Genomic DNA, 606 nt, shown 5'->3' with positions numbered 1-606 from the left:
ATATATCCACATCCTGCCACAGATACAGTAGATTCACCTTGCTGGTGTCAGACATCACTGTCATGCCTGCTTCTCATGTGTGTGTGGTACACAGATGGCATGTGGGACATAGAGAACTTGTATGTTAGCCATGTGTGGGCATAGTTGTCAGGTATCAGTAACATGGTTGCAGATGTGCAGGGGTGTCATCCTTATACCCTTTTGTAACCTATGTCACACATTCGACATTAGGGTTTATTGTGTATACACCTCGGTGACGTGGATCACATTCCACATTAGATATATATTGTATGTGAACATAGTCATGGCTATGAACCCTGCCAGTAGCTCACACTGTATAGCAATTGTGAAGCCACATGATGCTCTGCAATGGCTATGCACATCAGCTCAATGTGCAGTATGTCCCTGTATATATGTAGGGTGGACAGACAACATTGCATCAGCTGAAGACCCATGTTAGTATAACACGTACCTGCATTGGGACACCATTACCGTACTGTAGATTGGAAATGACACCACTGTGTTATACATGTATGCATGTCATTCAACACGTCAGCAGAAGACATGTTATACTACATGTGATTGGCCAGGTCATACGCCACACAG

Source organism: Protopterus annectens, chromosome 8.part0, assembly GCF_019279795.1.
Source record: "Protopterus annectens isolate FY-2018-M chromosome 8.part0, PAN1.0, whole genome shotgun sequence".
Classification (NCBI taxonomy): Eukaryota; Metazoa; Chordata; order Ceratodontiformes; family Protopteridae; genus Protopterus; species Protopterus annectens.
The sequence above is the reverse complement of the archived record's forward strand: the minus strand, read 5'-3'. Positions refer to the sequence as shown.